The 24,062-nt window shown below is 42.4% G+C and overlaps 1 protein-coding gene across 3 annotated transcripts in view; it reads left to right on the top strand.

Annotated features, from left to right (window-relative positions):
- The window catches only part of LOC105840452 (knirps-related protein), a 180,530-nt gene that overhangs the window by 27,856 nt on the left and 128,612 nt on the right, over positions 1 to 24,062 (top strand). For 2 of the 3 annotated variants that reach the window (XM_036283929.1, XM_036283931.1), the window contains exon 2: positions 9,312 to 9,379. The gene's annotated coding sequence lies outside the window, so the exon portion shown is untranslated. Of the gene's footprint in view, positions 1 to 8,014; positions 9,380 to 24,062 lie in introns of those variants that run through there. The other variant, XM_036283930.1, reaches the window with a different exon arrangement.

Raw genomic sequence — 24,062 nt, 5'->3', positions numbered from 1 at the left:
ATTTGCGAGGATCAGGTCGGACAGCTCGCAAGCGGAAGCGGCGAACGTGCGACCGTGCCGCGGTAGCCTGGATTAAGGATGGTTACGGACAGGATCGACGTACGTAGGATCGCGTGAACGTGGCTGCAAAAAAAACCGCATAATACACGGCTCTTAGAGCATAAAGCGGAGGAGAACTGTTCCGAGGCGCCCGGAGCGGTTACGAGCGTGGAATCCGCGAGCGCGAACATGATGCTGCGGCAAACGACGCGCGGCATCCGATATTTTCGACCGGTCGCGACCGGCTGCGATTACGCAAGATGAAGCCGGGGGTTAGGAGATCGTCGTAGCCCCGCGGTCGCGGGAGACCCAGTTCTCATCTCTTAATGCGCAATTACCGGTGAACAATGTGATTACGGGCGCGTTTAAAGTCGTTACGCGACGCTTACGAGCTGCCTCAATGGTGCCTCTTCCTCTCCTGTCTCCCTTTCTCTCTTTTTCTCTTTCCCTTCGCCGCCGCTGCCCGTCGTATCGCCGTCGGCCACTTTTAGTTTCACGGCCGGTTTGCGAAAGACGTGTTACGCCCGCGCTATTAGATCGCCTCTCGCCTCTGAAATCAGCGACGAAAATCAACGATCGTCTAATTTAATATACGATGAACGACGGCCCGTTTAACGAACGGCGGCGCCAGCCGATTCTCTCGCAAGGTCGATCGATCTTGTCGAGGAAGATCGATCGACTTGCACTCGGCAAATAACTCGACCGCCGTGCATTGTGCATTAGCGAAGGCGAGGTTCAAGGACGCGGGGAACAACCGTCGTCGTCGAGAACACGCGTTTCGCCAAGTTCCGGTACCGATCGGTCGATGAGTCATTGAACGTGCAATGTAAGATGAAATAAGTGGGTGATCTCGGAGAGAGATATGAGAAACGGTTAATAGTTCTACGAATTGATCGGGAATCGATCGTCGCGCGGATAAGGGTGAGAAAAATTTCTATTCCCGGGAACGCCACTCGTCGTACACGTGTTTCACCGAGAAATCAAATATCTCCGCGGTTTCGTCATGGTTTCCCCACTTTAGCACCCGGAAGCTAGTTAGTCATCGTTAATCGCTCATAAATTTTCGGCCGCACAAAAAAACTGGATCGCCGAGGTGCTGTAACGCGCTTTCGGCGCCGCGCGCGGGGTCCAAGGATGCGCGCCATATGTGTGCGGGGCAAAGGATACTTAATAATGCATTAAAAGATGTTTTATTAGTCCGTCGGGTTCGTCGAGTCAGGTACCTGTTTTCGTATTTCATCGAAGCCGCTCGTATACATTATTGCGCGACCGGAGAATCCACCGAGATTTTCGAATTATATAACACGCGTATTATTATTATTGAAACGAATACCGAGCTTAACCACTGTGAGAATGTATGTAGTCGTTTAAAGCCGCTTTTACAGACGCTCTCTGTCGCGTCTTTTTGCACACTCCGTTCCGTAATCTTAATCCTCGTCGCTCTTCCCCGAATGACTTTTATTGCGAGATATAACGTAATTAGGGATCCCGCAAAATTATCTGCCTTCGACCTGAATAGCAGTGTATCACGATACATCGTATGGCGAGTGCCTGACGAGACGTTGGAACCGTTAAACAATAATAGTCCTTAGCAGCGAACGTCGTCGCGCGAGCGTTCACACGGTCGATCTGCTCGTAAATTTGGCATTTATACTTCATCTAGGAGATGGGATTCTTTCGTCGCATTCGTCCGGGGGAAAGAGAACCCGGCGTTTTACGACGCCGCATCGTCGGAATGGCACGCGAGCGTGTGTCTCGAAAAGTATTTTCCACGATTCCGGAAAACCGCGCGTGGCGATTGTGCCGCCGCGTCTCTTAAAACGTCATGAATCTTGAATCTCTTTCAAACCCGAAGAACCTGTGGAACGATTGAATCGTCTCACGTTGTCGTTGTATTTATTTTGTATACTTTATCCTATACTTGAGCACGGGCACGTCGATTGCTCACTATGCTAAACGAAAGTAACGTAGAACGAATACCGCACAAATTACTACGCTCGTAACAAATTCATTAATTAGAGACCATGACTCACGTCATCCTAGCTATCAGCAACGCCTTCTATAGACGCTACTTTGCGGCAGGTCTTTATACCAGACAGAACAAGGCTAATGAGGTGTTTCTCGTAACTTTTTTTTTCAACGATTTGCAAACAGCATGCGAATTACATTAAAATGAACTTTGCACATGTGATAAAAACATAATCTCGCGCAAAATTAATGACATTTAATAAGAAGGCGTAATTCATCTTTTAAATATATTAATAGAAAGATCTGATATATCGTAGTGTGTAGATAACAATTTTGTTATTAAATTTAATATTTGCACTTTATATAATTTAAGTTTATAGCCAGATATTTGTCACAAATAAAAATAATAATTTCAGTAATGTCGTACCATGAATTTGAAAGACTACTGAAAAATTGTATGTCACGCGAGATATCGATGTCGCAATCAACTGCTGAATTATTAGCTTCGCAATTGGTCTACGGATGGGAAATAAATTTCACATCTCCCTCCTGTAACTTGGTTGGACTTATCGGGAACGAGAAAGACAGCACTTTCTGACGGCCATAAATTATTGACGTTCGGGATGCTTCACCTGGACGATTCGGGTCATCGAAAATTAAGAGGGGAGGCTTAATTTTAACGATCCATAAGTCTTCCCGTGCGATCCACGAACACCAACGAGCAACCGCGTCTTCAATTATCGAAGTAATTCGGAGCGGGATGGTGGCGACGAACTCGCATGACTGCTTTCACCTTTGGACGTTTTCGCCCACGTTGTGGAATAATTGGATTTTCCGCGATCCGTGTGGCGGACGTAAAAACCTAAGTTAACAAGGAAATTTTAATCGCGCACATAATACGCGTGTCCGTCGCTCGCGCGAGCAATAATAATGCCAGCGCGTTTCTAGCCACGCACCGTGGGGACGCCTTTCGGCGCCGACTCGTAGAACGAATCAGCGCGGATCTCAAGGACTGTGAGAAAGCCCAAGGGCGAAGCCGCGATTAAGTCAGAGAATGAGAAGGATGAGAGACGAGAAGGAGAGTTCCGTTCCGGACTGATAATATTAGTCAACGATTATGCGCGAACCCTGACCTATGTAAGGCTCCTTTCCTTTCAGTCTTTTACATAAGTCCGTTTCTATATACGCCTGAAATTAATTGTAGATTACCGAACTAATTTATGTAATTATTTTCTGCATAATTATATATAAATACTTTCTGCGCGTAATTTATATAATAAATGTAAAGGAAAAATACAATAGGCATATTAATTGGTTAATAAAAATTAATTATTTTGATTGATAATGGACAAATATAATCATAATGAATTTTATGAGCTTGAGGAATTTTATGAAATTAGCGAAAATAACAAAGACAAGGAAAGACATCACTTTTTCAGTTTTAATTCACAATTTTTAATTTTTCGTAAAACTTTCATAATAATGAACCTTCACGTAAGTCGGCTGTATGTCGCGTTACATATTTAATAATTCAAAGTACTAATTTTTTTGTTATCTACAATTACGAAAATATTTGGAATACACGTTGACTAGATTTCTTTAATCACGAGCCAAAATTAAGGCGACTGTGCTGCGAGATCGCCCATACCTATTCCGCGCTTATGTAACGCGAAGAACGCGAAGCGCGAACCCGCGTCAATCACGCGTCTCGAGCACGTCGCGACCGATACGCCGAAGAGTGCAAGAATCGGACCCGCTGCGTACGCACTAGTAGCACAAGCGGATAAATTAATTAGCGTAATTAGTACATAAATCCGTGGGGAATGCTGGGGCCGTCACGGTTAATTGCGGCTAATGGCCGGGACCGTACGCAATGCTTTCGAACTACCGGCGAGGTATCCGCTCCGCTCCGCTCCGCTTTGCGTCGCTTGCGCTACGTCTATTTTTCATTCGTGATGCCGCTGCGTAAAACCGTCGCCTTTCCATCGTAGTTTTTTTGTCGTTACGGAGACCCGATCCGCGTTGCGGCCTGATCGCCGACCTATGCCACATCGTCTCTCCGCGAAAAGGAATTTAATGGCACTCTCGAGTATCTGAAAGTCGCTCACCTACCAGCTGCCGTCAGCCACGAGAAATTTCGAGCGCGCCTGCCTTCCAAGGTACTCTCACAAAATCGATAGACACACACATATCCTCTCTTGTCGTCCTCCGCCGTAGCAACGAGTTTAATGCTCTGCACGATTATTAATAAATTATTATTAATTACTCAAGAAGCGAAATATCACCGGCTAATTACTAATTAGGCATCGCACGATAATTACGACGCGATGGAATATGGCACACGTCGCTCATGCCAGCCGGCAGCGGTCCAATAGCCTTTCCATGAAAATTAATGCGTATTTGCCGTAATTACGCGCAATCAACCAAACTTATTGATATCCCGTTCGGCCGACCGCTGTCGATCAAAAGGCCGTTGTCGAGATTCAGCGTCGGACCATTTCGGGACACGACACGATTTTAGAGTGTCGCGCATCGATCACTGTCGGCGATACATTGCTGATAAATCGCCGTTTAATCGCGGCAGAATTCGACGGGTTGACATGTATAACTAAATGTACCATCGCTCTTCATATCGTTGACGGTCTACGTAACAGGCGCACACATAAAAGATCTCTTCCGGGACTTTTGTCTAGCGGTGTAAAGGCTGCTCTGGTTTGCTCGCCCGACGACCTCGGTCGGGATGACTATCACGAAGAAGACTATGACGATGACGACGGCGAACAGTTGACGTCCTCGAGAGGTAGGCGCGCGGATTCTTTACGAAAAAAAGCGAGCGGTTGCGTTTAGAAGCCGCGGAAATAAATCAGCGCGGCGCTTCTGCGAATACTTTCACATTGGTGAGGCGAACAACGAGGCAGGACGAGCGGAAAGTACGAGTGCAACAAAACGGCACGGCGTTCGCGCCAAACAAGGTTTAATTGCCGGAGCATTGACATGCGTCCGCGGTTTGCTCCGACCCGACGCGAGCGCTCCTTTTGTCTTCGGCTTCGCGGAACTTCCGCGCGCTTCTCGGAGATTGCTTCCGCAACAATCGACTCGGCGGGGAAGTCCGTGATTTGTTCGCAGCGTCGCGCGTCGCAAGATAATACGCGGAAGGAACGAATATTATAAAACCAATTGCTAAAAAAATGTGACAAGATATTTTAGAAAATAATACAATTCAAGTTATAAAGTTTACATTGTGATTGTAAATATAATATGGATAATTATGTTACACTTAAATATAATTAACTTACAGTACCTAGTATGTTCTTTCAGATTTCAAATATAAAAAAAAAGTATTTTTCTATGTAAATTTCTTATTTTTCTTTCATGAAACATCTATGACGCCTAAATTTGAAACGAAGCGAGGAAGCTTCTTTAAAAAATGCGTATCGATTGATAAGCGCGAATAACCGCGGTATTATCGCGCTTACGTGAGACTTAGGCCAGGTATCGCAGGCTCTGAGGCGCACGATTTCGGTGCGAGGTTTGTTAGCGCCCGTATCGCCGCCGCCGAAGATCCAGGGATAACGCCACCCCCTCCGGGTCTTGGAAGGTAAAGATGCCGCGGATTACGGGATTCCTAACTCCTCGCCAGTTGCCGCATAACGTTATACCTGCCTTTAACCAAGGTCGATCGTGTCCCGACAATCGCCCGGTAAGATCGTGAGATCGGCCGGCTGATGTTGGTCGGAAAGTTCGCGCGATCGTAAGCAGCCAGAGTTCCACTTTTGATATACGTATTACAATACCTGGACTACACGTTGGCATTAAGCGTTTATCGTCCGAGAATCGCGGATTACGATAATTCCGCCGATACAGAAGTGCGCTCGGGATTAAGTAAGGATGATTAATGTAATAATAGTGTGTAATTCCAATCGCGAGATTTATGACATGCCAATAGACGTAACCGCCTTCTGAGCGAGGTTTAGATTGTATATAGAAATTCAGCAATTAACATTATTAATTGTACTGATTGTATCGGTGTACATAGCAACCTCGATAAATTGCAAAAAGGCAATAACGTAAGCTTTTTCTTACGATGCGCGAGAACAGAAAACAATTCTTTACCCCAAACGATAACAGATGTTTTGGCTAGGCAAAGAAAGATCTCCGTGCGTAAAATATGAGAAAGCCTATCGCATCGCAGCTGTAAGTAACAAAGATGAGCTAGATTACGACAATCGCACGAGTCAGATTAGGACGAAGCACGTCAAAGTGCACCGGTTTCCAAATCCCTAGATCTTTATTGTCGCTTTCTTCCTTTTGCATACATGGTGGTTAAAGGCTACGCAGTGATACGGTAGCTATCGAATCGATAGGATCGCATCTGCAACGACCCCGTTTGAGTTTCTCATGATGCACCTCTCTCAAGTCTAGGCTCTCAAGGAACTTTCACGGCCCTGAAGAGCGCGGGGTCCTTGACCGTTCCCGCCGTGATCCCCTTAATAAATTATAGGCGACGATCGGCGGCAAACGCTGGAGGAACAATTTATCGCTAATATAATTTAACAATTATCGATAATTTAACAATTATCCCTGTTCGCGCTATTCTCGCTACTTTCTACTTTTTTTCTATCTCTGACCAAAAAAAATTAATTACTACATATGTCTCATAAAACTCAGAATATTAAATCAAAATTGTTAGAAAAAACTTTTTTCTTTTTATAGAAAAGTGCAAACATTAGATCGATCATTGAGATTAATCGCTTGCTAATCGTTTTATAACGCGTAGAACAGATTCATAAATTTGACTGGTATCGAATGGAAACGTGCTGCACATGCTGCTTCTATAAAAACTCCTCTATACAAGCCGCGAGCGACGAGAGATTAAGACACGTACAGTTTACAGCTGTTTAATGTAATGATAATCATACAAAATTTCTCCTTGCAAATTTCTCTTTGCGCGGCGTTAATGATTGATCCAGCCAACGTGAAACGGGACGATGGAGTGCGAAGGTCAGGGCTATGTCGTTCGCAATCGAGAGAGATCAGTCGAAGCTATGCGGAGCTCTCGCGAATTATCTTTCGGCGGCAATGGCCGAGGATTTTGATCGACGCGCGCGAATGCGCTCTACGCGCGAATCTACGGGTGAGTAGGATCAATTTATGGTCCAGCGACCGACAAGAAACAACATCGCCCGGGGCGGGGTCGAATTGAAAAGCAATCGAGAGAGATTTCGGGACGTGGGAAGCGCTCGTTTCCTTCTCTTTCTCGCGCGCGTACGAAGAGCCACGTCGTCGCTGCCACGAGCGTGTCAGTGAATAGTGAGTGAGTGGTGAGTGAGTCACCTGTAGGAGTGGTGACTCGCCCTACGATCGGCGTGATCGGCGGCTCACCGATCGTGTTCCGTTCGTTCTTGTTGCGCGCGAGGCTGGCGGAACTCTCCTCGAGTCTTGTAATCGTCAAAATAGATGACAACCCGACGTTTTACACGACGGCAGCGGATCTGTCGTCTCCCTCGCCGGACGCCGGCGTTCACGTGGACGTCGTCGATGGCGCGCTCGGAATCGCACGGACGAAAAGTCGGGTCGGATGATCGCACGAGATACCATAGCATAGCAGTACGTTTCGGTAATTGGAACGATTAAGCGAACGTCTAGAGGAGATAACGTTTTGAGAGAAACCTTTCAATGTTACAAAGACCAAGTAGGAAGGATGGTAAACTTAATTAAAATAAAAACTCAGAAAAAAGGTATAAAAGAAAAAAGATCAGCGAATTAAAATAAGTGTAATTTATATTTATTCTTCAAATTTTATTTTCTACCTAAAATAAATACGTTTTTCACTTAGGAAATTAGTATACATTTAAAGATACTAATTATACGAAGACGAGAAAAAATTTCTTCAAACATGCAGCGATAAGTACTGCACTTGTTTGACGTACTTACTTGCATTCGCGGTCGAGGAAGCGGCCGGCGGCCAACCTTTTCCCGGTTTCTACTTTTTTTTTTTTTTTTTCGGCGCGCTGCCGATCCCTTTTAGTACCGCACGACCTCGGCTGGCCTGCACCCGCTGCTGCCGGACGTCAAACGATCCCGCCGAGATCGCGTGACGGTAATGGCTCGCTCGTACACCAGTTAGCTGGCCGGGGAAACGGAACGGGATGAGTCGTGTGAACCAATCCCTCGATTAAGCAAACCTTGTAGTGACATTTAGAGACGCGGTATCTGTCTCTCCGTTCTGAGTTCCAGTCGCTGCGAGACGATCGAGTTCACGATGAGGCGACGCAACACCGCGCACCGTCGATCGATCGATCGTCATTCCGCTTCTTTCTGATTGCGAGCGGATCGGGGCTCGGTTGAATGTCACGAGAATTTTCCCGATCGCGCGCGCTTCGCTAACACGAAATCACGCTTACCAAGGAGGACACACGGGGAGGATCATTAGGCATTTTGCGTGACGAATTGCGTAGCATGACGCGCTTAAATCTACATTATGATCGTGACGAAATGTTGATTATAAATTCCTATCGATTCTGGCTCTAACAACTACATTTAATTATATTTGATTACATTAGTTAATGCAAAAAGTTGATTTTCGACTATCAGCTCGAAAAACCACAGATGATCGACTGTTATGTATTTGCGTGTAGAAAGCTTGAGAGCTACGCGTTGAATTTCTTCAACTCGCTTATTCGAGTATACACGCAAGAATTATCGAATTATCGTTAATATCTCTTATGAAACTTAAGGAAATTAAGATCGCGTCGAAACAAATTTGAATGGCCTGTTTTTCTGTCGTTATTATCTTCTGATTGCCTATGTCACACACTAAAAATTACCGCGAATATTTGCTGTGAATAATTATTGATTGCTACTTTCTGCTGTTAATTAATATTTATAAATAAGCAGATATTTTTTATCTGATTTATTTATTTAAAATATAACAAAAGAGACAGTAACTTAAGTTATTATTGACGGTACATTTAATTATTAACAATAAGCACAATTCTTATTAATTCTGTATTTATTATTTTATTATCATAAATTTGATGTTTACATATCATTTATGATTTATTGAAGTCATTTTCTATTTAAAATTTTGTGTTGATTAGTGAAATTTACAGGTGTCCAATTAATCATACAGATTCATACCTATCTTTTTGAGAGTCTTTTTTTTCATTATAATGTATGCAAAGTATACGTCATGTGCCATCAATGTCAAGATTATCGTACTAAGCGCCTTGTGATTATCCGATTCCGCTGATTAGTACGTGCCGTTCGTAATTAATCGTGTTTTCGTTCGTGTTATGTTACAGTGTTGAGTGAAATGAGCAAATCTGAGAAGACTTGGGGGAGCATCAGGCGACGGCAAAACAACCATAGGGTGAGTGAATTATTACGTTTTATTTTATTAATCTCTAAATTATTTCTCGCAAATGAATGACATTAACGTTCTACACTAAGATCCACACTTTTCGCAATGTTCCTCATTGCGAATGGCTTATCGGAGGAAAGTGCACGCTGGTGCACGCTGATTTCGAACGGCAGATATCGGCCGGTGGCAGAGGCATGAAAAAGATTGTCCTCCGCCTGCAAAAATCGTTGTGTAGATCGTCGCGCGCAGTCCGTGCATAGGATGCGTTTTAGCGACAGCGTCGGTTAATTAACGTCGGCTAGCACTCCTGTAACAGCGAGATCGCGAGATGCGATAGCAGTCACACCAACCGCGAAAGATCCTCTTCTTCCTCGCTTGCTCGCCGTTTTTTCTTCTCCTTGCCTCGCTTCTTTCTCTCTTGATCGCGGCAAGCGGTGATCCTTCGCACAACGGGTCGTGCATCGATAAATTTCGGAATTGGCGCCTCTGTCGATCCCGGGTCCACCTAATTAAGCGGTTTGCCCCGTAATTATAGTCAATTAACGTCAAACTTAGTCGACAGCGCCGAACCGCTATCGCTCGAAGATTGCTCGATATTACATACACCTATACGCACGCGAGCGTCCACGTGCGTGTCCCTCAATCATCTTGATATTATTTTATCGGGTCGATCATTTTCTCGCTCGCGGCGAGATTGCTCATCGTCTTTGAAACGGCGGAATATCGAGAACTACTTCTTTGATACAAGAAATGAAAGAGAGGAAAGTATTACAAACAAATAGCTGCATTCCTCTTCTGTATGAATAATATCCTTGTTTTAAAAAATCTATAGAAAACAAAATAGAAACCAATACGATTTGCCAAAAATCTTACCGTTTCCCAACGTTGTCTAATGAAAGCGAACTCAATCACTGCAGCACAATAGAATTTTTATGTTAACTTATTGTTTTTATCTGTTTGCTAGAATTTATCGCAAATAAACGATTAAAATTTTATCATAATCAATTGAGTATCGACGCTGTTTATTCTCGGTTCGTAATAACTACGATTAAAATTGACTTAATATTTTCTATCGATTTTATTTTACACAGGCATTGTCTTTGCAATGTTATCAATAATTTATTAATGTCTCGCAAGAAAAAATTACTAAACTAATGTTATGTTTCACGTATATTATGTGATGATATTCACCAAGCTGTCAATATATTCGTTTGCTCAACGCATTAATTATCCTACGAATGGAGATTTATAAACCACCCTGTTGAACGGAAGCAAACTACCTGGAGCGATTGCGCGTAATCAGAATGTATCCGTGCATCCAACAGGCAGGGGTAAGCGTAAGCTGTCATTTAATCATTGATCATCGAGCGTTCCGCGCGGTCCGTTGATCGAGGCATAATAAATTGATTCTTTCCGTCTTATTTCTAAACAATAATCACAAGCGATTTTCACCGACCCTCGAGCGACGTATCCTCATTCGGAGAATGGTGATCGCGCTGGTCGCTGCGCGGCGCGATTAAAAGTCTAGCAGCGCGCTCGATGTTCATGCGAGAGCGTTTTAATGATCACAGAGAAGACGATTTCGTCGGACGGGCGCGTTCTCTCGCACTGTGGCCTTAATATCTCGCTCGGCGACGGGTCGTTGCATAAGCGGATGTGTACGCGGGCTCATCTCTCTCTCTCTCTTTCTCTCTCTTTCTCTTTTCTCTCTCTCCTTCTTGGCAAGGTGTGCTATACGGGTCGCTAGCGCAAGAAGACGTGACCATACTACGATGCACAGAGCGCGGCGACCGCGCGGCGATCGTGAGTCGCGAATCCGTGCGCGGGGCCCAACAAGAAAAATCTCATTAATTGCTTCTATGGTGATAAATTTCCCCCTGGCGGTGCACGATTCCTCTCTCAGGCTGTGACCGCGCATGTGCGCCCGCGCCAACGATGCTTCCTCGGTGCGAAGCAGAACTCACGGCGTCCCCGGCGCTCTTAGACCATATCTCCTGCTATGTTAATTTTCAGTTTAATAAGGTGTATACCAGGAAGTGATACGGCGGCGATGAGCCGAGCTGGCGATCATGCTGGCTCGCGTGCGCGGCGAAACACCGACTGAAAATGTCGCGGCGGGAGTGACATTTCAATTAATGTTCATCGCCTTCGTGTGGGAAGACGTACGTCGGCACGATTATTCCGCGGCTCCCGCGACAGGTGCGAAAAGCGGAATGAGCGGAAACACGACCGGTTTTGCGCAGGACCTCGTGAACGTCAAAACTCAACGAGTTCTGAACGTCCATACAAGAATCAAGTCCTGGAGAGAGATTTAGTTAGTTTCTCCCTTTATTACTTTCCTTATTTATTGTACGCAGACATTTTTTAATATATAATTCATAATTATAAAATTTACTTTTCGTCTCGTGTAAAAAGTATGAGTTAATCCTCTGTTAATTTTTTTATCCAATCTCATAGATAATTATGATGATAAATATTATTTCTACGTAACTGTTTATGAACCGAGCGCAATAGTGTCTTCCGTGGCAGAGCAAAGACTAATAAATTAATCGATACATTTGCAAAAAGGCAACCGGCACAATCAAAGCACGCTCGTTTTGCAACTCTCGCAGACGCGCTCGCGCATGCCTTTCCTTAGCGTCTAAACGACCGGCCAATGTCATTAGTGACGTATAACCAGGGAAAACCTGTGGTTACCTCTTCTCGCGGCGAGCCACGCGCTAGGTGGGTCCGCTCGTATTAATTTAATAATCCCGCTTATGAGTTACGAGCAGCGCCCCTATATTACTCGTCCGGTTACAACTACCAGCGGCACTGTTACCATCTCGTAACCAGCCGCAGGCTGGTGCCCGATGCTAAAACTCGCCTCCGAGTCTTTTAAAGTGATGCTTCGCGCCCCGCACCTTAATATATTGCCGTCGGACGAGGTCTTCCTTAAAAGAGTTCTGCCCTTAATAAAGAATGCCCGTTACCGTGAGCGCGATACGAGAGTAGGGTACGTGATGCGATAAAAATCTCGCGATTATGAAATCGGTATCGCGCCGTCGTCGTTCTTGCGCTATCGGGATGACGATTAACACCTTTGCGCAAATTTTTCACGCGACGTGCGTGAGGCATTTATCTTCTTTTGCGCCCGGCAACGTCATGGAAACCGTCATCGATGATCGGGCCGCGGGTTGAGTAAGATTGATGCCGAGACTAATTCAAACGGTCGCTTAATTATCCCAGCGTGCCCAACAGCCAATCTTACGCATCGTACCGCCAATGCGCTCACATTCCTCTTCTCTTCCTCTGCTCCGATAAAACGCTCTCGTAAACCGAGAGAGCGAGTAAGCGGACCGGTCCCAATTTTCGGCGGCCATCAGGCAATTACAAGCGTCGACGGGAGTGCCATCCGCCGCCACCCGCGTCGCTTCTGCGATTTTTTATTCCCTTTTTCCTCTCTTCCCTTTTATCGTTGTTATTATGCTGCCATCGGCAGCACTCGCCTCGATATTTTCGGCGTGTGACGCAACGCCGAATCTCGAGCGGCGGGATCCGGCGAGCGTGGAAAGCGAAGCTTCTTCGCCTCGATTCGCTCGTTCTTCCTCCCGAGGCGCTCTAACACTCCCCGCTCCGCGCGCCACGGTTCTCACGATCTCGATCGTGAGTTTCGTCCGAAAATGGTAAAGCGGAGCGACCGTGGGCCGCAGTGAGAGCTCGCTTGTCGAAAAAATCAATTAATCTCAATCTCACGGCGACCGCGCGCGCGCGCGCGAAAGGGTAATTTCCAATTTGTCGCGGCACCGAAAAGCGAGGAGTGCCAAAAGCGGAGAGAGGCCCCGGGGACGGTACGTGTATGTACGCATCAGACACAGGTGACAGAGAAAGAAAGAGAGAAAGAGAGAGAGAGAGAGAAAGAAAGAGAAGACACCGCTGAATATCGGACTGGAGGATGAGCCTCCGGGGATTCGCGTAAGTGGCGAAAGTATATTTCGGTCGGATAAGGGCATCGCACGCGGCACCTCGTAGCCGCAGGTGGGACACTTCTTTGAGATGCGAGACAGAGAGAGAGAGAGAGAGAAAGAGAGATCGCTTTCCGGCACTCGATTACGATCTCAAAAACTCAAGTGATCTTCTGTTCCTTTGGACCCAAGTGACCATCGTTGTTATTGGGAGTATTGTGATTGCAAAGTCATTGCAAATATCAAACGCGATTTAAATAAGCATCATGCATATGTATGAAATTTTACGTATGCGGCTATGATTTTTTTGTGTTTATGGACGCATCCATCTGCTTGGATGACGGCATACTTTTTATTCTGAGGCAAAAAATAACTACAAAGGACATATAAATCTTTTTTTAGCGATGGTCGCATTGTAACCACAAACCGCATTGTACGAAGAATCAATATAATTCTATACACCTAGTGAATTCTCATGGAATTACATATTGAGAAATGACTAAGTTGCGGTTTTATTAATGCTTAAACGGTTAGTGCCCAAAGTCCAAAAGCTATCATTACAATAAGTGATAATGATGACTATGAGAAAACACATGTCGAGGAAATCTGTCCAACAGAAATAGTCGATGCTATTACGTGGAAATTTACATAATCTCATAATTTATAACAGTAGAAATAATTTACTTCATTCATCTTTATAAAATTTAAAAATAGAAATATTGTCGGTAATATTTAGAAAGTATTTTGTGTGCGTGTGTGCAATGAAATTATAAAAATTATTTCAACATTTTTACGTTAGAAAATCAGCTTATGGCTTTTTCCAGTTTGTTGACTTCTAGTATCGACTTGCACTTTCTATAAAATGATTGACTTGATTGCAATCAATGACGTTGCTTTCACGGCGATTCGATCCAGACGGACATTAATAAATTCTTATCTGTCTATACTTTACCCATTCTATCCTATCGAGCGTTCATCGAACTAGAGCATCGATTAGCGATTAAACAAGTCCTTGATCCAGGAATAAGATCAGAGGTTCGCACCGACCACGCGTTCCGCCTCCGACGTTCTTTCGAAAGCGCGCCGCGACACCACGAGCAGTAGTATCGGTATCGGAAAGCAATCCGCGATAGATACCGCGATCTGCTCGCGATAAAACGTCGAGATTACGTATGCGGAGGATTGTACGGGATAGGGCCGCGTGCTCGTACGCGCGGACTATGTGCCCGTAGGTGTGTGCGGGGAACGAATGGTGTATGCCGCAATGCATACAACCTTCATTAATGACTCATCTAATCGAGCGATTGAACGTGATTGGTGTCAGGATACACGAGTTACCATTAAACGCCGAGCCGGCCGGCTTAATCGTTCGCAAAGAGGAACGACTTGTAGAACAGGAAGGAAACTGGTGCGATTCAAAAGGCTCATTAGGAAACTTAAAATCTCTTCAAATACTATAATATATTTCTCTTTTCTTTTTTTTTTTGCTTTCTGTTGTATATTGTGCACAGTAAACGCGCAGCGAACTCTTACGTGAATATTACAGTAAGCAACAATATTACAATAACAGGCAAAGTATACTTACACGCACATAACAGTTATAAAAAGCGTAGCGTCCCCGGGTCCCGAGGCGAATTGGGATGTAAAATAAATTATATTTTTAAATGTAATGCAGTCTTTTCTTGCGTGCAGAGATACCATATAAATTGGGCATATCACGAGCGCGATATAAAAGGTAACGAACGTTCCTTCCTTTGCGGTTCTCCGCCATGAAAAGTCCGTGCAAATTAAGCGATTCGCAGTCCCTTTTCCATCAGCGCGCGAAAAGTGAAAGCGGATAAAAGCGTTCTGCCGAGGGGATCCTTATAAGAGCCGGACGACGCCGGATTATATCACAATGATATAAAGTGCATTTCGATGCGTCCCGTTGCCGGTAACCTCCCGTCCAGTGGGACAGCAGCAGCAACTCGCTTCTACCATATACGGATCGACACCGGGCGAGAGCGGATCGTCAGACTTTTCTCCGACTAAGATACGCATGCAAATTAATAAGTCCCTTGACACGACTAACGGTCCATCGACACCCTTGATGTATTATAAGCGAATCGTTCGGTACATCGATTTGCACGTCGTGCTGGCCGTGGATTCTTCCTTCAAAACTACACGCGTTTATCATTGTTTGTCCCAATACGCTCAATCGGTGCCGATCGACCTCCTGGCTTGGCGCGCGTTCGAATTACACGGTCGCGAGCCGCGTCGAAGACCTACCTTTCCTTCCGATTGCGCGCGGTGGCATCGATTTGAATAAATTTGAATAATACGCCGCGCGCGCGCATAGAACAATGCTAAATCAATTGTGACTGTTAATAATCGCGATGCCGTGTCGTCGGAATACTTGCACCACCGCCACGTCCACGTTTCGTCGTCTCTCCGCTCCGCGAAAGGCAGACCCCGAGTTCTCGTCGTGATCTGGTTACATTGCTACCCGTTATGTTCGGAGTACATTCTTACTTGCTCCTGTTGCTCCTCCTGCACTTCTCCTTCGCGAAGTATACACACATACATTCCCACACCACACTTGCTCCTTTCATTCTCCAGACGCTGCTTGGTTCTTTTTACTCCCCTCCCCTTTTTCTCTCTCTCTCGATATCTTTGCCGGTGTTCGTCGTATGTAATGTACATCACCCCGTCCAAGTTTCCTCTCCTCCTTTGCTAGATCTGGCAACAGAGTTCGGTGAGGTCTCAACTCTTTTGCATGAAATTACATCTCTACCTTTGGACTTTACGTCCAAGAGAAAATATGCCAGTTCGATCGTCCGGTAATCTTCGCCCCTGCGCACGCTCTCGCCACTTTCTTGCTCCTCTTTGCCGTCTTCTTTCACCTCCTCTCGATATCAATTTAAAGTCTTAACAAATTCGCGCGAATATCCATATCTCACGCGCACGCTCCTTAGCTATGTCATATCGGACGTTATAAATAATACACTATATTGGACTACGCAAGAGGAATTTATGGGAACGGCGCAATATTCATCTGTCTTGGGTATTTTTTTGCTGACATAGCCTTGAATAAGCCTCATTTATAATACTTTTTTTAAAGAAATGTTTTTCTTGATTATCGCGAATAATAAACAATTCTAAACACGTCATAATAGATATATAAATCTGTATGTAAATTGTATTGTATCTTTTTTAGATATCTATCGAAATAATAATATTAATATTAATATTTTAAAATATTCCCGCATGAAGAATTGCATGATGATCTTTACAATTAACTTTTCTTACAAATGGTTCTGTCCATTTTAGCAGACCGACCATTTACCATAAAACTACGATTCCAATTCGAAGCAGAATTTCCTTCACTATAACATTCCCATTATTATAACGCACTATATCTAAAAAAAGAAGGAAACTAGAATTTCTTTTTTCGTCTAATGGAAAAACATGCTCGAAATCAAGTGTAAATTGATATCGCGAAACAAATTTTGTAAAGAGACTTTCGTCTGTCTTTAATACAGCTTTTGTAGCCATATTAACGGCTACAAAACAACTATTCTGAACTATATAATAATAATAAAAAGCATTCATATACATGTAATAATATATGTATATATTTACGTTTACGAGCGAAAATTGTCATTCGTGTTTATTCGATTGTTTAAGTTCTTGCGTTGGGTCATAATTATCTTAGCCCAGTATCGGCTTACTGGTTTCGGGCAACGACCGGAGTCATGAATGCAACGGCGAGATGTATGTCGAGCGTAAAGCCAGTGGGGCGTCCGCGCACGATCGTGACGCAATGATTTTACATGCGCACATACGACATCATTGTAAATATCAGTGGCTATATGGCCTCGTAAACAAGCGCGCGGTATCCGAGGTTGGGCTGAGAGTCGTCTCAATCTAGAATGCAGCAACGGCCGGTTCTCGTTCTGCACGCGAGAATCTCCCCTCTCGAGACCTGTCCTTTCTGCACGCTCTGGTACCATTTTGAAGATTGGTACGACTTGAGATCATTTCTTCGAGACCTCATAAATGCACCAAATTAACTTCTTTGAATTCGAATAGCACGAATTTTCATTTATTTTAATACATATTCTTTTAATAATATTCGAACTCGGCTTACATTTCAATTCTCACACGCAAATTATTTTTATGAAACGCTTTAATGAAACGCTTCATGATTATTCATAAGAACTAAATATTCTCTAAGTGGTAATAAACGTCGTATAAATTTGGTGGGAAAATCTTAAGGACCGATCTGTATAATCGCACGCTACCTTAACGTGACAGAGTTATTGAAAAAAAAAATCTGAAATATACATTTTAATGAGAGTACAAGTTCCACGTGCAGAGGCCACAGTCTTTTTCCTGGTCGCGACCCCATAAACAACACCATATCCGGTCGTAGAGAGTTGCCTCAATCTTCCTTTGCACGTGTGAAGCTTTCGGTGAAAACAAACATCTCTCGCTTGCTTCTAATTTCTCTTCCTTCCGAGCGTTATTTTCACGCTCACCTTATCAGATTATCAGAAACTCCGAAGACAGTCTTGCCGATGGTATAATAACAGTGGTACAAACTGTTACTACTAATTATTGCATGCAGTCCCGACAAAATTGTTTCAATGAGCCATGTAACACTCCTGCCATGGTGACGTGCCGCGGTCGCGTGTAATTTGTCGGTGCTAATGAAGCAATTAAATAGCTACTGCTTGTTATAATTATTAACTCCGTATGTTGTATTTTCAATTACAAGCACGAGCCTTATTCTCATTAAAGGAAAGTAATTCCCTCTTCATTTTGGAAACTTTAATTGATTTTTGTTGATTATTTGCGCGTGTGCGTGTGTTTACATATTCATTAAGAAAGTTATAAATTATAAATATACAATTAATATTATACAAGTTGAATATGGGATAATCAAAATACTTAATTAAAAAGCAAGTACATATGCATGTAAAATAAGTAGGACAGGAAAAGAGAAAGAGAGGGGGAGTTACCGATTATAAATAATAAAAAAATTATTTATTATAATATATTTGTTTTTTTCCAAATTTTAATACGAATTAATCGCTCATCAAAAAGAACGTTTTAAAATATGTTTCACATGAGAAATTATTTATCCATGTATAAAGAGAACACTTTGCGTAATTATGATATCATATGTACATATGATGAAAAAAAATTGACAAATAGTATGTTGCAGCTGAATCTGTAAATTACTACTCGGATTAATAAATAATTTTTTACAGTCAAGATCAACGACCGTCGATTATATAGTATTGGCGTGCGATTTTTTCCTTTCTTTTTTCGTTTTAACATAATGCGGGATCGAACCGGTATTCCGTATATCTTGTCGGAATAAGTAGCAGAATGTCGTGAAAAAAAAGAAGATCGGTAAAAAAGACGATGCGACGCAGTATTCCACCGAACTGGAATTGTGCAATAAAGCTTAATCCAAGGCCGCGATCAACTATAAATTTTATTGGATAGATAATAGTCTTCTGAAGCGAGACCGACGGCAATGTGGTATGAGCGCCGAGTGAAGAGCACGGACAAGAAATTTAACGGAGACGCGACATTTCTATTTGTCGCTGATTTATTGGCAGTCATACGTTGGAATTTCAGATTCGGTCGATTGCACGGATCTCTTTAGTATAACCGTTCTTTTCACCTTAGAAAAACGTTTCACCTTTAATGCCATAGGTTCTCTCAGAATGCATCAGAAGGTGTACATATGTACCTGTACAGTTCGTACAAAGTTCTTTTACATTTTGATTTCGTTTAGCAAACGACTTTAAGACTGTAGTATAAGTTTAACGCTAACTAATTATAATAATTAAGTACAATTATTATTTCGATGTTATCGTATATTACGCTTTGCTTGCTTAATCGTAGATGCTATCGCTCGAGCTCATACCTGCGTATAAATATTTACTTATCCTAACGGGACAACTTGGATCAAAATAAAAGATTTATCTTCGCATCTGCCACGGCGCAAACGGATTGCCGGTATATGTACGTCTGTACCGGACATCCCGCGTACGTGCAGCTTACGCGAGTGCAGAGCGAATGATGTAAGTAGAAAGAAGAAAGTAGATACAGTTGTTGGGCCGCATCGGATTATGCACGGTATTGCGTGCGACCGCGCGCCGCGCGGCTCTTAAACTTGGACTAATTAAAAAATATTTTTTTTCCGTCATGTATTTTTTGTAGCAGCTCGTGGAGGTTTAATTTGCACGAAGCAGCAGCTATATTTTTTTTCTTTAAAGTTTTTTTTGTCACACACACACACACACACACACACACGTACACACAGAGCAGCTAAAGGAACGAAGAAACTTTCTACTCGTGGGCGGGCGAAATCAGGTCTCTTTCTTATTTTCGGTGGGCAGAACGCACATGGGGGAGGGAACAGGATATCCACGAAAAGATGCGACGAAAAACAAGATCTCGGATTTTCTCTTGGGGTTCCAAGTGCGTGAAAGTGATCTCGCGCAACGCGAATGCCGATTGATCGCAGCTGAAGATCGAACGGTCAATAAATTTCTACTATCTTTACGAGCTTGTGAATCGGTAGATATCGCTCACCCATCTTACCTCACCGCAAGATCGTAAAGCAAGATAATGTTACTCCGTCTCATTACGGGAACGCTGTTCGATCGTCTTAATCGCTTAAAAATAAAACAGCCATAAAAGTCGTAAGTTGTACATGAAATAATAATAGTGATATATGTATTATTATCATCTATATAATCTGTATCTTCTTTATAAATAATAATATTTTAATAATTGTAATGTTCGTAATAATGATGCATTAGTTACATTAAAAGATTTGTTATCGTTAATTCATTTTTAATTTATGCTACCAAAATCAAGACATTTCTTAAAATCGTAAGAGATGATAGAAAAAAAATTATAAACTTTTACAGATAATAATTATTTAAAAATTGTAACAAAATTATTATATATTTATAATTGTACTCCTTAAATAATTGTTCGATCGATTCGATTAATGTATACGGTAACATCAAAAAATATGTCGCATAATCGCGCAACGTGCGCACGCAATGTTCCACGACGTGTCTCGTATATAAGTTGCGCGATGATAGATATGCAGAAGAAGATCGAAGATCGCTCTGGTCGGATAATGCTTTCACCGTGCCAATTTCCGCGAGACATCAATGGCACCGCGGGTCGCATGTTTCGCATTTTATGGATAGTCGCGCGTGCTGCTGGCGCGGAGTTCGGAACATGGGCAGGAATAGGAATACGAATGAGTGCGGGTTTCTCGATCGAGTAGGGATCTAAGCCGCGGCCACGGCGGAGAACTGTGAGAACAGGCGCTAGCACGGCTAATATACGCGCGATACGCGGATAAGCTCGAATGACTTCATTCGAGCGTGACAGCCGGCGCGATCGATTACGCGCGATCGAAAGTCAAAAAAACGGGATCGATCGTGGGATCTCGCACGCTTCGAATCTTTCACGGTCGTTAGAGCCGGTGCATTTATCCGCGCGCATAATTTTTATTATTTTTACATCTGATTTGATTTAAATCTAATTTTCTCTCGTTAGTGATTTGAGATACGCTCTCTCTTTGTTTACTCTATAAAATTAAGTCTAATTTCCAAAGAGAATTTTGTTTATTTCTTGATATTCACTAGGAGCATTATTTAATGTCTTGTTTTAATTATAACTACGGAAAGAACAATTTTACTGTAATAAAAATCTATGAATTGAGCTAATTAGATACAAATCAAAAAATAATTTTGGACCATTAAAATAATTATGGAAGACGGTCAAACATGATAATATTTGCAAAAAATTTTGACATTTTAGCAACTAGCTCAAAAGTCCAACATAAATATATTAATTGTTGTTTAATACAATTATTTTTATAGCTGTAGTTTTCTCAGCAAAATCTCTTCTATGTATGAAAAGTCGAAAGTAAAAGAATTATTATTTTAATTGTCAAAGGAACCTGCTAACGTAGTTTTCGTAAAAAATTTCCGCTAAATGGAGATAAAGAATACACTTGATCGCTTGTAATATGAGTGTCGAGATTATGTAATGTGCACCAGTAAAAAAATACATGCTGGTAACGCCTGGTATGCTCCCTGTGATCTTTCGCGGCTTACGGCGGCGAGCATCCATGTGTCCTTTGATTAATGTAACGCGGTAGACCGTGCTGTGTTCATTATTTAGCTGCCTGTGCGGCGTGTGGGACGCTCACGAGGAACGGTCTCGTAATCAATTTTAATGATCGCTTTAAATAACTCAAACACTTAAACAATCCGATTGCCGGACGGCGAACTCAGTTCGCACTTTGCGTTGATATAAAGAATAAAAACTGATTAAATTGCCTTTAAATATTCACATTGATTTAACTTTTAGCACAGAAATAATAAAATACGATCAATCTTGTCCAAAATATTTTATTTTGGAAGAGATACGTAAGGACGATAAATTATTCAGTAGTTGGAATTATTCAGTAGTTCGCACTGTTAATACACCATTCTGTAAGTACGCCGAGAACGGGAGGATCGTTCAAAAAATCGTTCTACGTACGGTGATTAATGCTACAATTTCGCGAGTCGCTTTGTGCAATTCGATTAAGAGCGGTTAATTACCGGCCGCTTTCATAATTTGTTTTTATGTCCATTAATGTTGCACGTGCTTTCACGCGTGTCTTCGCCCAGTATCGCGCATATTTCATCACTTGTATCGGCACGATCGCGCGCGCCTCGCGGCCTCTTCTCGCCGCAGCCTCACCACCCGAACGTCACGTCGCTAGCCCATAATAATATCGATATTATCACCGCCGTCATTATCTCCCGCCATATACGTCCCGTTAGATTCGAATCTCGTCGAGCGAGGCCACCCTTCCTCCCTCGTTCGCGGTGAAATACGCGCGGACATAATCGTCGCGCTCCGTCACGTCGGATACGGTCCACAACTGTGGCTAAGCTCAGCTTGGCTCGGATCAGTTCAGTTCAGCTCAGCTTGACGTTACGTCGTGCAATCGCATTATCAATTAATAATTACTCTCATGTAATCGCAGTTTCCCACAATTACGCCGTAATCAGCAAGAGCCTGCCTCCAACTGGTAAATGTATCGCGTTGGATTTAATTCACCTGCAGGGCATTCTCTCGCTCTTTCGTAATTAGATAATCTGGTGCAGCTATGAGGCACATGTGAAATTTGTAATACAGCAAAATAGATCGAAACATTTAATAATAAATAAAATGGATATATCAGAAACTGATAATTAATTTAAACAATAAAGCTAATTCAATTAAAGCTTTAATTTTTTTATCTGAAGTATACATGAAATATTAGAATAAATTTTTTATCTTGTACAATTAGGAAAAATTTGGTAAGGTAAATGTATGTCTTTGATCCCTTAATCGTTGTCGTTCGCGAAAAATGAACGAATAATCGAGAGCGCTGCCTGACACAATCGCCGAGGAAATTGTAATTAAAGCCGCGAGCGAAATCTCACGCGTCTCGTGGCTACATTTTGCAACGCATAGCGATCTCTGTGCCGCCTTGAACCGGCGTCCGTCCGTATCGGCGATGCTCGCGCTGCGCGAGCGTTAATATCGTTAATAACCGTGACGTTTTGAAGGCATCATCGCGAGGGTAAATGAGACGCGGTGGTAGGACGATTCCTGATTTCTATGTTCGAGCGTATAATTACGCGCGCAGCGTTAGTTGCTAATGTACATGAATCTGACAGCGATATATCTGCATTTTCGTGCCAGATTAAGTTAATTAATAAAATTATATGATCACGCAAATCTCTCTTTTTCTCTTTTTAAAGAATTTATAACATATAAATATAAAATATTTTAATTTATATAATTTATTTATATGGAATCGTAAACAAGAAACCGTTGAAGCGAGATAATATTGATGAGCATGCGACGAATATAAAGAAGTTTTTAACTTCGATTTTCCCTTTCGTAATCTCGCCGACGTGGCGACGGTGACCTGAAAAAGGAGCACTCATCGAGAGACGAGGTGAACTACTTGTTCATATATGACTCGTATCTTCTGCCGGGCAGATGTGTTCCAGCAGGACGTTGTTATTACTTCGTACAATTAACTGATTCTCGTTTGTGTAATTAATGGCTGAATGGCCGGTTTATGACAGTGACTTTTTCGTTAAATTAACTTGGCCCGCTTATACGTAAAACACGATGTATCGTCATATACAGACTTTACGTATGCAGGCTTAATGAAAATGTATATACATTTATGGTAACATGCGTTTAAAAGAATGTCCTTTTATATTTTGACGAAGTTAAAAACAATTTCAATGCTTAAAGAAATTGATATTTTTTAATTGAGAAATCGTGATAATTTTATTGATGTAAAGGTATTAAATTTAATACTTCTTTATTTTTTAACAGTAAATGTTTATACGGTATAAGTAATCGGTAAATTACTCCGGTGACAATAAAGTCTCGATAACGTTATTTTATAAAATATATTTAGTACGAATAATCGATTGTGTAATAAAAAAAATTATGATGATAATAGTATATTTATATTAATGAAATGTTACAGTAGAATTTCGATTGTTTTTGATTTCTCTAATCTTGACATATTTCTCATACGTACTTTCATAAACACTAATTTCATCTATATTATATTTCATCTACATTACAATGTACGGTTCCCCGCTGATACATATGCATATATATATGCACAAAGGCAGTTATTTACATATAAAGTT

The sequence above is a fragment of the Monomorium pharaonis genome, chromosome 3 (assembly GCF_013373865.1).
Source record: "Monomorium pharaonis isolate MP-MQ-018 chromosome 3, ASM1337386v2, whole genome shotgun sequence".
In the NCBI taxonomy this organism is placed as follows: domain Eukaryota; kingdom Metazoa; phylum Arthropoda; class Insecta; order Hymenoptera; family Formicidae; genus Monomorium; species Monomorium pharaonis.
This window is presented reverse-complemented; position numbering and strand designations above follow the sequence as displayed.